This window comes from Microcaecilia unicolor, chromosome 5 (assembly GCF_901765095.1).
Source record: "Microcaecilia unicolor chromosome 5, aMicUni1.1, whole genome shotgun sequence".
Lineage (NCBI taxonomy): Eukaryota > Metazoa > Chordata > Amphibia > Gymnophiona > Siphonopidae > Microcaecilia > Microcaecilia unicolor.
This window is the reverse complement of record NC_044035.1, coordinates 55167432-55180995: the sequence shown is the minus strand read 5'-3', so window position 1 is coordinate 55180995 and position 13564 is coordinate 55167432. Positions and strand designations below refer to the sequence as shown.

The following is a 13564-nucleotide window of genomic DNA, read 5'->3' as shown; positions in this document are numbered from 1 at the left end:
GCTTACTGATCTCTACCCTCCTATCCAGTATCTCTGTTTTGGGTTTCTGCACATCTTAGCATTAAATTTTAACTTATTAATTAAACTCTAGATAATCATATCAAATAGTTTTCATTTAGTACAAATCAGTAAACTTGGATATGTACTAAATAAAAAATATTTTATATGATTATCTAGAGTTTAATAGGTTTCATATAAGTGACTCTAGTTTTATTTTAAATAACCCTAAATTTTGATTAATTACATTTTAATTTCCAAGACCCTTGACTATTCTTCTAATGTTTGGAGATTCTTATTGTTTCTACTTCCTCCAGAGTATCCACTCTCGTCTCTTCATGTCGTCCGCAAAAAGGCAAACCTTTCCTTCCAACCCTTCAGCAATATCTCTCAAATATATTAAATGGAATTGGCCCCAGCACCGACCCCTGACGAATGCCACTGCTCACCTTCCTTTCCTCTGAGTGGATTCTGTTTACCACCACCCTCTGCCGCCTGTTGGTCAATCAGTTTACCACTTTTAGTCTTAAGTCTAGCCCTTTCAGCTTATTCACGAGTCTTCTTTGAGGGACCGTATCAAAGGCTTTGCTGAAATCCAAGTAGATTACATCTAGCGCACATCTTTCATTCAGTTCTTTGGTCACCCGAACGACTTGACCTACCATAAGCAAACATAAACAACCCATCCATTTACCGGTTCATCTAATCATTAACAACAATGACTCAGGAATTACTTCCTACCAACCTTCTTATCCTCCATGCTCTTCCCCTAACTTCTTTATCGCTCCACTTCCTTACCTATCCCTATCCTTTCTCTCATACCTCTTTTATCCCATTTACCCCTTGGTTCATTTGTCCTACCATATACCTCCTTTGTTGATTTTGATACTACATGTTGTATTCTCTTGTTACTATGTAAGCCGCATTGAGCCTGCGATGAGCGGGAAAGCGCAGGGTACAAATGTAATAAATAATAATATTCATTTGGCAGGATTTTCCTTTGGTAAAACCATGTTGCCTCAGATCCTGTAACCCATTGGCTTCTAGAAAGTTAACTAACCTTTCTTTCAGCAGTGACTCCATTTTTTTTTTCTACCACCGACGTGAGACTCCCTAGTCTGTAGTTTCCCACTTCTTCCCTCTCTCCACTTTTGTGAGGAGGGACCACATCCGCTTGTCTCCAATCCCATGGAACCTCTCCTGTCTCTAAAGATCTATTAAATAAATCTTTGAGGTCCTGCCAGGACTTCTCTGAGCTTCCTCAGTATCCTAGGATGTATCGCATCTGGCCCCATAGCTTTTATTCCGCCAGTGTTGCAACGCTCCTATTAGCCCTCTCCTCAAGTCACTTCATTGGCTTCCTATCCATTTCTGCATACAGTTCAGAATCCTCTTATTGACTTAAAAGTGCATTCACTCTGCAGCTTCTCAGTACCTCTGCACTCTTATCTCTCCCTACACTCCTCCCTGGGAACTCTGTTCATCAGGTAAATGTCTTATACCTTCTTCTTCACTGCCAGTTCCAGACTCTTCCTTTTATCTTGCTGCACCGTATGCCTGGAATAGACTTCCTGAGTCAGTTTGTCAAGCTCCAGCTTTGGCCGTCTTCATATCTAGGCTAAAAGCCCACCTTTTTGAAGCTGCTTTTAACTCCTAACTCTTATTCACTTGTTCATTACCCATGTGTGTTTTATCATTCCTGCCGTAAGTAATTCCCTTGTCCCTTATTTGTCCTGTTTATCTGGATTAGATTGTAATCTCTGTCAAGCAGGGACTGTCTCTTATATGTTTAGTGTACAGCGCTGTGTACATCTAGTAGTTCTATATAAATAAGAAGTAGGCGTTCAAGGAAAAGAATGAGAGTCTGAGAGAGGAAAGAGAAAAACATCCGAAGAGGAGACAGCTGAGGAATGAAAAACTACTGTATACGAAAGCCCGAAGGCAAGGCCCAAAGATCAAATGAGAGGACAAGAAATCCTCATTTTCCTGCAAGATTCTTATGAAAGGTTGTTAAGCTATGATATGCATTAACACATAGACAAATTAATTTAAGAGTGTGGCTATCAGATCCTCTCAAGACTTAAGGATTTAAGATACAATCCATCTTGGAGCATGTCTTTGGGCCTGATTATTCCAATACGTTTACTCCATTTTGCGCTTTGGGGGAAAAGCATGTTGGCCTGTTTTTCTTGTTTCCCACTACTGCTTTGTCTGCCTGAGTGATGAGTTCATTGTTGCCTTTTCACAGATTCCAGGCTGTAAGGCACCAAAGGATGAGATGGACTGTGGAAGAGCTGCTGGTTTCTGTAGCAGTAGAAGTGAACAAGCTCATAATCAGTACTTCAAAGTTCAGGTAGATGGATGGTTATTAATTCTCTTTGCAGAACTCATAAATATTAGAACTCATAAATTTAAATGATCTTACTATTAGTCTGTGATATTTTACCTCACATTCTCATCTGTATAAAAGTGGCTGTTTCTGTATAGTGAAAAGCATAAACTGGCTCATGATTTTCAGCTGTGGTATTCTGTCCATCAAAAATAATGAGCAAAATTAAAACACAAAATCTTTAAAACCTTTGGGAAGACTATAGGAACCTAAAACACAGAGTGAAAGAGAATCAAGTGAAGCTGTAAATATTTATTATTTTTGCAGTTGTCTTGATAAAGCATATAATAACTTACAGCTCTTATTAGAAAATGGTTAGTATTAACCAGATGTAGGCTTAAGCAGCTTGAGAAACAAGACAACCTCACAGACAGGGAGTTGCAACATCAAACAAAGGCATGGGGTTAAAGGTGTGAGTTAAATCCAAATTCATATTAAACCTGCATGAAGCACCTCTTCAAATTTTAGGGCATGCTAGATAGACCATTTTATTTTAGCTGCTTTCATATGCTGGTGAAATTGGTGAATATTGGTTGAGACTTGTAAACAGCAGTGTCAAGGATCCATAGTCATGTCCAGTCATGCATCTGTCATTTATTTATTTATGGTTACTTATATCCCACATTTTCCCACTCATGCAGGCGCAATGTGGCTTACAGAGAATTAAATAAGAGTACAAAGTTAAAAGCTTAGGCAAGCATAAAAGAAGCAAATAGGGGAGGAGAAACTAACAGTGTGAACTAGGCAGGGAACGGGACAAGGGATGCATCAATCAACATGGTAAGTTGGGGGGTAAGTCTTAGCAAAGAGGAATGTCTTTAACAACTTCTTAAAAAGGGCATGGTCCACTTGAGTTTTAAGGTGACGAGGTAGTGAGTTCCAGTGTTTGGGACTCCAATAACGGAAGGACGAGGCGAAGATTTTCTTGTACTTGACACCCTTACAATTCGAAAAATGGAGGTGGAGATAGGACCGAGCAGCAGGGTTGGCATTTCTAGGCGGAAGGTCGATCAAGGGGAGCATGTAATCCAGGGCAGCCCCATAGATGATTTTATGTGTTAGGGAGCAGATCTTAAAAGCAATGCGCTCCTGTATAGGCAGCCAATGAAGTTTAAAGCGCAGGGGTTCGGCGTGTGCAAAATGCCTTTCTCTAAGGATGAGTCTCGCTGCAGTGTTCTGAGCCGTTTGGAACGTTTTCAACAAGGAGGCCTGGCAACCCACATAAATTCCACTACAGTAATCCAGATGGGATAGGACAAGCCAGTGGACAAGGGTACGAAACAAGTCTCTGGGAAGGAGGTATCTGATGCGCCGAAGCCTCCACACGGCCTGGAACATTTTTTTGGAGACCAAGTGTACATGATCAACCAGCTGAAGATGTGAGTCCAGATGCACTCCTAAGAGCCGCAGGCTGTTGGCAATCGGGAGGGCAGAGCCCTGAACTAGAAGCGTTATGTCAGATACATGAGCGTGCGTGGACGAGAGGATGAGACAATGAGTTTTTTTTTTCCCTGTTTAGCCTGAAGCGGAACACCATGGCCCAATGTTCTAAAGTGGAGAAACAAGCATCTATGAGGATGGCAACTTCTGATACTGTGGAGTGAAAAGGGATGTAGACTGTAATATCGTCCGCATAGATGAAAGGGTTGAGGTCCAGGTTTGCAAGTGCTGTGGCTAAAGGCATCATCATAATATTAAATAGGGTAGGTGAAAGGGGAGAACCCTGAGGGTCCCCACAGGAAGCATTCCACGGTTCAGAAGTGTTGGAGTTCACCATGACCTGGTAGGACCTTGAAGTCAAGAAACCCTTGAACCAATGCAAAACTGGCCCTCCTATGCCAAAAGAGTCCAGTAGGTGAAGCAGGAGTTCATGATCCACCATGTCGAAAGCGCTAGACATTTACATTTGTAAAGAAATAATCTTTAAAAAGGCAGCAAAATAATTGTCTAAAATGGTTCTAACTCCATGCCTGAATCAGAAAAGGTTGGTTATTCTGGAGGGCTCTGGGAAATGGAAATGAATTACTCTTCAAAACACTTATACAAAAAAAACCCAGCAGGTTCTTCTGTAGTACCAGGAATTTTATTTATAGCCAAAATACAGATTGTACATGTGTCTTTATTCCCATGCCTCTCTGTCCATGCCAGACCAGTGGGATTTACCCTCTTACCAGCAGGTGTAGAAAGAGCAAATTTGCATGTAAGCCAGCCAGTGTTGCTTTGTCTCCAGCAGGTGTGAGATGTCTGGTGCATTAAGGCTAAAGATGGTTTTAGCAAAGTCAGCATGTTAGCCTACCCTGAAGATCTAGGTGCCCTGGGGTCTTAGAGAGTTTTGTTGTGTGCTTCAGCCAGCAGTGGGCTGCCACTGCCTGATCCCTTTGGGATTTCTGGGGGAATCCCATGAGGCCAGGAAGGGTACAGTTGGCCTGAGAGCAATAAATATTGATGTTTCAAAAAAAGAACAAGGTAACAGGGACTTTGGAGCGCTTGACCCTTTGGAGTCATGGACCAAGGGATCCACAGCGGTATTGTTCCTCCTGCAGCTCAACAGAACTGAAGGCTGCAGAGTTTGAAGGTTGCTTTGCTGTGGCCGCAGGCACCCTTAACATTGCTTAAGATGCCAAACTGCAAGTACATGCAACATGTCTTGACTTTAGATTTTGAAAGCATTCTTTGTACTCCCTCCTGACAAGCCCTGCTTGTGCAAAGAGAAAAAAAAAACATATATAGGAGAATTAAGAAGATTTCATTACCTTGCTGTAACTTGAGATCTTTAGTCAAACCATTCTCTTTTCTTAGAATATCTACTTTTGGGCAGGAAAACTGTATAGGGGGATGGGGCAGTAGGGCTGATGATATTGCTCCCTGGGAGATTAACTGGCTTCCTTAGCATCTAGATCATTGTTTCCCAACTTCTTCAAGCCAAGAACCCCCTAAGTCTAACAAGTATCAACTGAGTACCCCCAACCACCGATTGGTCCGATCAACAGAGATTTTGGAAATGGACATTATTAAACAGTTACCTAATGTGGCAACATATATAACACATACAAATCATTGGAAATGGTATTCAGAACAAGACATAGTTATGTTTCATTCCTATATAAGTTGTCTGGCCCCTTGACAGCTGGTATGTTCTTATAATCTGAGTAAAAATGAACAATGAGTTTTACAGATGGGTCTATTTATAAAAGCAGGAGAAAATGTTCTCCACAAAAGTGAAGAACTTCCTCATATTGACCAGTCAGATTCCTTGTTTCATTTTCCCAGAGAATAAAAGATGAATCTTGATTGATCAGTATTCACTGTTGTGAAGAAATTTCATTTTTGTCTTAATAAATAGATCCCAATGAACCAAGTCAATTTTCTGTGCACATAACAAATGAAAACTAAAAATAAATAACGCATAGTAATGACACAGAAGTGCAAACTGTTTTCAGAATATGCAAGGAACTCAAACACAGTCACTTAAATGCAAGCATTCTGGACATAGAAAATCAGCACAGTTAACATTATGTGTTATATTTCATGCTTATGTACATTCCAAAAAACTGACACACTCTAACCACACCATAGAAAATAAAATCAATTTCTCTACCTTTGTTGACCATTTTTATAATTGTGTTGGTCCCAGTCTCTGGCTTATGCTTACGTCTGTCTTCTTTTCTCTCTTTTGCCAGGGTTTCCTGTCCATTTGACATTTCTTCTTTCTCCATGTCCATTATCTATTTATTCTCTCTGTGCCCCTGTCTTTCCCCCTCATGTTCAGCATCCCTAGAACAGGCTCAAGGTATCACCTTTCACCCCCAGAGAAACAGAAAGAGTGGCTCCATCAAATTACCTCTAGTGGGAGGTTACAGATGGGGACTGCCAAGACTTCTGAGGCTGGGAGACTTCCATCCCTAGAGAAAACAATATGAAGGACTCAGCATACCCAACATATCACAATTGTTGCAGTGGTCGTAGCTGAGTAAATTCTGTTTACTCAGACATGGCAAGACCCGAACAACTACAACTGCAGTGGAAGTGTAAAAGAACCAACGTATCTCCTTCCAGAGAAAGATCAAGAGGGGCTTGGCAGCCAGGCTGTCGAGTCACCCACAGTAGTACAAATTTGTAACATTGAGAGGCATAATTGAATGGCGCTGGTGAAATAGATTGCTGGAGATCTATTTTGGCGGCGCCGCAACAGCTGGCCGGAACCGTATTATCGAAAAAGATGGACGGCCATCTTTTTTTCCGATAATACGGTTTAGCCCGGCCAAATGCCAGAGTTCGCCGGGTTTGAGATGGCCGGTTTTGTTTTCAGTGATAATGGAAAAGAATGCCGGCCCTCTCAACCCCGGCGAAATCCAAGGCCTTTGATCGTGGGAGGAGCCAGCATTTGTAGTGCACTGGTCCCCCTGATATGCCAGGACACCAACCGGGCACCCTAGGGGGCACTTTTAAAAATTTAAAAAAAATATCCAAATAGCTCCCAGGTGCATAGCTCCCTTACCTTGGGTGCTGAGCCTCCCAATCCCACTCCCCACAACTCTACACCATTACCATAGCCCTTATGGGTGAAGGGCACCTACATGTGGGTACAGTGGGTTTTGGGGGGGTTTGGAGGGCTCAACACTTAGCACCACAAGTGTAACAGGTAGGGGGGGGGGATGGACCTGGGTCTGCCTGCCTGAAGTGCACTGCACCCATTAAAAACTGTTCCAAGGAGTTGCATACTGCTGTTAGGGAGCTGGATATGACATCTGAGGCTGGCATACAGGCTGGCAAAAAAGGTTTTTATTTTTTTAGTGTGGGAGGGGGTTGGTGGCGACTGGGGGAGAATGGGGAGGTCATCCCCCATTCCTTCCTGTGGTCATCTGGTGAGTTGGGGCACCTTTTTGAGGCTTGGTCATGAAAATAAAAGGACCAAGTAAACCCAGCGAAATACTGATTAACGCTGCTTTTTTTTTTTTCCATTATCCACAAAAGACGGCCATCTGGTAGCCACGCCCATGTCCGCCCATGTCCCGCCTTTGCTACGCCGCCGACACGCCCCCTTGAACTTTCGCGGCGAAGGTGTCAAAAAAGCACCTTTTTGATTATACCGATTTCGCTGCTCTTGAGAGATCACCGGCCATCTCCCGATTTATGTCGGAAGATCGCCGGCGATCACTTTTGAAAATAAGCCTGATTTATCAACAAAATCTTGGACTAGTTGGTGTTTTTCTCAACATGTACACATTTGATACCATAGTGTTCTCCTCAGAAACTTTTGGCAACTGTTGGGCATGCAATGGCAAAAAGAGTGGAGGAGTGGAGTGGAGTGGAGTGGAGGAGTGGCCTAGTGGTTAGGGTGGTGGACTTTGGTCCTGAGGAACTGAGGACCTGAGTTCAATTCCCACTTCAGGCACAGGCAGCTCCTTGTGACTCTGGGCAAGTCACTTAACCCTCCATTGCCCCATGTATGCCACATTGAGCCTGCCATGAGTGGGAAAGCGTGGGGTACAAATGTAAGAAAAAAAAATTACACTGGTCCATAATACTGAGCACCCCCAATATTGAACAAGCTCCTTAATTATGTCCAGGGAGGGGTTATTTACATTGTGTGGCACCTCCAATCATTTTGAAATGCTGGCACCTATGCACAGATTCACTAAATAGAGATCACAAATTAGAAATAGAAATATGAAAACAAAAATTGAACTGGTAACCCCCAAAAAGTCAAAATTCAGCACTCGGCACTAGAAAAACAAAACCAAATTCATTTACTCTTGCATTGAACACAATACTAAGATATCCGTGATACACATTTCCCAAAACTAACATATTCCAATTCCTAATTTCAGAATAAAACACTTTTTTTCCTACCTTTTGTTGTCTGGCCATTTTATTTTTCCAATCATATTGGCTCCAGTGAGTTTTTCTTTCCTGTCTGTCTTCTGCCCACTTTTTCTTTTGTCCTTTCTCCTCACATCTGTCTCTGGCATATTTATCTTTCTCTTTTAGCTCTTTCCTCCCTTTCTTTTCTCTTTTTTTTTTTGCCTTTTTGTCCATTCAGATGTCACCCTCTATCACCTTCCAGTTCTCCTTCTTTTTACTTTTCACATACCTATCAGCTTTCCATCTCCTCTTCTCAGTCCTTAGCACCTTCATTCTCTAATTTCCTTTTGTTCACTCCCCCCCTCCATTACCACATTTTTATACTCTGTACTCACAACCCTCCTGTTGCTTATCTCCTTGACAACCCCTTATGGCCTCTCCCACTTGGTTTCATCATGTTATTTCATATAATTATAAAAATTAAGCACTTGGAGAGCCCCATTGGGCACAAGAATAAAGCTAAGTGCCGTCGATCTAAAAAAATCCTCCAGAACTATACATTTTTATTTATTTTATCCGTATATATTATGCACTACGGTTTCCATATGTTGTTCAAATCTTCATAGAATATTGCTTATGTTATCTCTATATATAAAAGGCACCACCAACGTTCTAAATGAAGCCTCCAGCCGGTAGTGTGAAGGGGGAGAGATATCCGGTTTCCCCATGAGTGTCTGCCCCGCCCTCGATCTCTCTCAAACAGTGAAGGAAAACACAGCTAAGCAGGAAATCAAATCGCTCTCTCTGTAACAGTGAAGGACTCAGAGGGGGGAGGGGAGAGAGGGCAGAAGCCCTCACTATCTCTGTAACACAAACATAGCAGAGCAAGATACTTAACACTGAAGGACTCGACTCCGAGGGGGGAGGGGAGAGAGGGCAGGGACACACACACTCCCACATGCACACAGAAGAAAACCTTGCTAGCCCCTGTTTCATTTGCATCAGAAACGGGGCTTTTTTACTAGTTTCATATAATTATAAAAATTAAGCATGTACCAGTCAGCTTCTCCAGCTAGGCAAGGAACATTTGTGAATGAGCATATTCCCCCCCCCCCCCCCTGGTTTGAATGCTCTGGTAAGTTGTGTTTTTTGTTTGTTTTATTTCGTATTTTATTTTCTTTTAACTTTCTTTCTGACTTGCATTACATATACCTTTTTTGAGATAATCATTGATTGTTTCAGTTTTCCCTGGGTGTGTTGGCAATATCACACTACAGGGCTTTTTCCATGGGAGAAGTGACAGGATTACTCCTTGAGAGTATGAAATACCATGACGCTCACCTTTTAATAAATTTATGTATTTATATTTGTTTTTATGTACTTATTTATTAATTTATTCACATTTATTTAGTCATAATTTTTGGATTTTATTTTTAAATTTGTGGACTTCATGCTGATTTTAATTTGTTTTACTAACGAATATGTTGTTCTTAAGTCAATTTATACATTCACTAGTACTAATATCTCTCCTGAAGTAGCCTTGCTGAGCGAAACACGGCCATGTTGGGCGCCTTTTTATGTGATTTGCTATAATAAAGGCTTTTAACCTACTTTCATTGTGTCTGCTTATTAATCTTCCATGCCATCTTGGATGGGCCTATTGTCGCAAGTTCTTCTGCAAATGGACAATCCCTCCCCCTTTGGTCTTATGGCAGGCTCTTGAGAGATGAAGAGTGAGGAAGAATGGTTGTCTGGATGATATGATTACTACAATGCTCCAGGCCAGAATGTGGTCGACTTCTGTGGCTTATGCTAGGGTTTGGAGGACCTTCCAGTTTTGATGATCTCCCAGGAGTATTTCATCATTTCAGGCCTCTCTATCCCACATTTTGGCCTTCTTGCAGGAAGTTCACTGAAAAGTCCAGGTGGTGGCTGTTGCCTGCTTTCAGGGCTGCATTCAGAAGACTTCCTTAGCAGTGCCTCTGGATATCATTCATTTTCTTTGAGAGGTGAATCACTTGCAGCCCCTGAGGCGGGCGATTTTGTATCCTAGAATCTTAACCTTTGTCCTCAGTGCCTTCCAGAGACCCTCTTTCAAGCCTCTAGGTAAGCTCATCCTGAAGGACCTCACTCTTAAGACAGTCTTCTTGGTGATGATTACTTCTGCCAGTCAGGTTTTGGAGTTAAAGGCTCTTTCATACCAGGACCTTTTCCTCCAGTTTTTGGAAGCAGGGATTACTATTAGGACAATTCCTTTTTTTCTGCCAAAAGTGGTCTCTGTTTTCCATTTTAATCAGCTGATTTCTCTTCTGTTTTTTAGAAGGAAAGATTATCCAGGGAAGTTTTGTTCTGATTGGTGTTTGGATGTTTGCAAAATTCTGATGAAGTACCTGGAGGTCACTAATGAGTTTAGGTGTTCTGACCATCTTTTTGTTCTGTATGCCAACCACAAGACTGAACAGGCTTCTAAGACTACCATTGCACTTTAGCTGAAAGATGAAAAATGCCATTTCCTCGGCATAAATTTTAGCGGGCAGATGTCCTCCATAGGACCTCAAGGCACATTCCATGAGGGTGCAAGCTACTTCCTTTGCAGAGTTAGTAAATTTCCATTGATGAAATTTGCAGATCGCCAACTTGAGTTTTCCACACATGTTTTTCTGAAGCATTACAAATTGGCCCACGGAAATTCAGCTTTTGGGGCCTCTGTACTTTCTGCAGGGATTGCCATGTCCTGCCCTACTTGAGAACTGCTTTGTTGCATTCTTGCAAGTCTGTGGATTGATCTGTGGCATGAAATGTAAGGAAAAATTAGTTCATACCTAACAGTTTTCTATCTTTTAGTCTCAACAGATCAATTCAGATCCCCTACCTTGTAATTGATGTCATTCTAAGTCTGTATATATGTTCTTGTTTCATTTGAGTGTTTGGCTGAGTTTGTGTGCAAACAGTTTTAACAAGAAAAAAAACAAAACAAAGAAAAATGCAAAATTATGAAAGGAAGATATGGACCAACTTTTTTGTTTTGCTGCTTTATATTCTTACTGCTTTATCAGAAATGATGAACGGAAAGCTGCTGCACAATATTCTTTATGGCAGAGCTCTGATATTTTTTATTTCCACCTGCTGGTAGATGAGTATAACCAGCAAGTCTCTGGATGGATCCGTTGGAACCACAGGAAAGAAAATTATCAGGTAACAGAAGTCCATAGATTAAACTGCACGGAGAAATCACTGATTTTTGTATGATCTGTGTAAAAGGGCCTGTAATTAAAGGGCGGACCACAATCATGTAGGTATGCTATATACAGGAGGACAATTTCTAATATATATCCAGAGGTACTTAGCTGACAGAACACTACTAAATAGCATTTAATCTGGCCTCGTGTCTGGGGGAAGCGTACCTCTTTGGCCCAATGGCAAGCTAGCTGTGCTGGAAAAAGGAACAATGCCACAGATGGAATATATATTATTTTTTAGGTATAGAGATAACTGGGCTAGTTAACAACAAAGAATATGTCTTTAGATGAAGTCATCTTGGTATGTTCAGCAGTAATGTTCCTTTGTAACAAAGCTGGTTTCTGATGGTTACTGATGCATACAGGCCACAAGCTGTAAAATCCATATTGTTATAACAATGGCTGTATAGGCCAAGACCAGCAAAGGTGAGATGTCGGGTAAATACTCCTACAGGCCAAACGTTAGAACATTTCAGCCTGAAATGTAAAACAGAATTCCACCAAATAATTCACATTCAGTGCGTTTTATCTTTTCACCCGTAGTCCTCTGCATGCACCCTAAGTTCCTGCCGAAGGTGGTGTCTGATTTCCATCTGAACCAGTCTATTGTCTTGCCAACATTTTTTCCCCGACCTCATACCCATCCTGGCGAAAGCAGCTTGCGCACCTTGGATTGCAAGAGAGCATTGGCTTACTACATGGAGCGGACAAGGCCCCACAGACCACCCAGCTTTTTGTTTCTTTTGATCCCAACAGGATGGGGGTTGCCATCGGGAAATGCTGCATTTCCTTCACTTATGCCCAGGGCTGGCCTTGGAGGGTCATGTCATGGCTCATAATGTCAGAGCCATGGCCGCATGAGTAGTCCACTTGAGGTCAGCCTCCATTGAAGAAATTTGCAAGGCTCGACGTGGTCTTCAGTCCACTCATTCAAATCTCACTACTGCCTTGAGCAGGATAGCTGACACGATAGTCTGTTTGGTCAGTCGCGTTGCAGAATCTGTTTGGGGTCTAGAATCCAGTTCCACCCTCCTGGACCCGTTTTCTTCTGTTCAGGGCTACACTCTCATTCAGTTTGTATATAGTTTCCGGTTAATCTGTGTGTGTCCTTGCCGTTGTGAGGCCCAATTGACCAGTGCTTTGTTGCTTAGCATCCCTCCGGACTGGACCAGGATTGGACTGATGGGTTGTGCTCGCCTACCAGCAGGTGGAGACTGAGAAAAAACTCTGACTCTAGAGAGCCAATAGGAGCCCTGGCCATGTGACCTTAGCCTCAGTTGAGAAAATACTGAGGCTAAGGTCACATGGCCAGGGCTCCTATTGGCTCCCAGCAGGTAGGAAGTGAGCCCTTTAGTCTCTCTCTTTCTCTTTTAGAGGTTAATAATAAGAACAACAATGCTACTTCTTCCGTGCCTAGGAATTCTCTGTTAGACGCTGGTCAGATAGGGATTTCTTTTCCTTTCTTTCTTTTACAGCCTCTGGAGGTGTTAAACTCGGGTGTCCCCGAGTCCCTCCCCCCTTCCTGCCCATCTCCCATACATAGCTGGGAAGGGCTACCCTTTGTTTAGAAAGGTGTATGTCTTTGGGAGAGGCAGCCACTATAGAAAGTTAAAAGTACAAGTATTTTTCCTTTCCCAGCATTTTAACAAGCAAGCTGTTAAAAAAAAAAAAAAAAAATCCCCAGGCTCCTAACGAGCAGGCAGCTCTGTGTTGTTCTATTACTCTTCAGCAATTTTCTTTCAGCTCCTTTAAAAAAAAAAAAAAAAAAAAAGAGCTCCATTATGCAGGAGAAGCTGCAGCAGGTTTTTGTCACCGCTGGAGTCTACTTGTTTTCGGCTCCAAGTTTTTTCTGCGGGGGTAGACGTCTTTTTGGGATCTCTTCTTCGGGCGCCATCAGCAAATTCATGTTTCTTAGTCGCCCGGTTCGTCGCGTCTGTTTGTAATACCCTGCTCGGAAGATTCGCGCTCCTCGCATACTTTTAATTTTGGCGCCGAAAATTGCCACTTTGCCCTCCATTATTTTCTCCTTCGCGCTTTCCGCATACTTTTAATTTTGGCGCGGAAGGCCGCCATTTTATTCTCTCAGCTGCAGTTTTCAGAGAAGCGCTGTGGGGCAGTTGAACAGGGTTACACT

The 13564-nt window shown here is 42.3% G+C and overlaps 1 long non-coding RNA gene across 1 annotated transcript in view; it reads left to right on the top strand.

The window, feature by feature from the left end:
* The window catches only part of LOC115471117, a 124342-nt gene that overhangs the window by 54815 nt on the left and 55963 nt on the right, over positions 1–13564 (top strand). Inside the window, exon 2 of the long non-coding RNA XR_003942280.1 lies at positions 2246–2350. This is a non-coding gene — a long non-coding RNA (uncharacterized LOC115471117). The remainder of the gene's footprint in view (positions 1–2245; positions 2351–13564) is intronic.